Raw genomic sequence first — 627 nt, 5'->3', positions numbered from 1 at the left:
ATGCCACTGATGTTGCTGAAATGGGAGAGCTGTCACCCACAAGGTGGGCAGAACAACTTTCCGCGCTCAGGAGCTGGTTCTTCCAGCAAAAGTTTATCAGATCAGGTGTGTATGGCCTCTGTTTGCAGTGCAGAGCAGTAGCCAAGTATGATGTCACCTTTTTTTAGCATTTAAACTGGATTTATCTTTGCTGATTGGACAATCATGCTGTTACCACAATTTGAACTTATTTTTTAACTAAGAGATCAAAGAAGCTAATAAAGGTGATGCTTTGCTGTGTCTTTCTTGCCCACTGAACACATTTAGCACTGAATTTCTGACACTTCTCAGCACAGCACAAGTGGGCTGCTCAGTCCCGTGCAGGTTGGGAGCACTTTGGGACACCAGTGCCCCTCCCACAGCCCTGTGCCAGTGTTTTTCCTGCTCGAGGGCAGCCAAAGGTGGGAGTCTCTGCTCCATCCACTGCCACCAATTATTGCAGAGAAACACAACACTCCGTGGATTCCCCTCGTTAACTCTTTCATTTCATGTTCTGTTTTCTCTTTAATTACCCCAGTGACAGCCTTTCCTCTGGGTATTAATGCCCTAGAATGCCCAGCCAGTTCTGATCAGAGCTGGTCTTCTCCA

This window comes from Corvus brachyrhynchos, unplaced genomic scaffold (assembly GCF_000691975.1).
Source record: "Corvus brachyrhynchos isolate BGI_N302 unplaced genomic scaffold, ASM69197v1 scaffold114, whole genome shotgun sequence".
Taxonomy (NCBI): Eukaryota; Metazoa; Chordata; class Aves; order Passeriformes; family Corvidae; genus Corvus; species Corvus brachyrhynchos.
Note: the sequence above shows the minus strand (reverse complement) of the source record.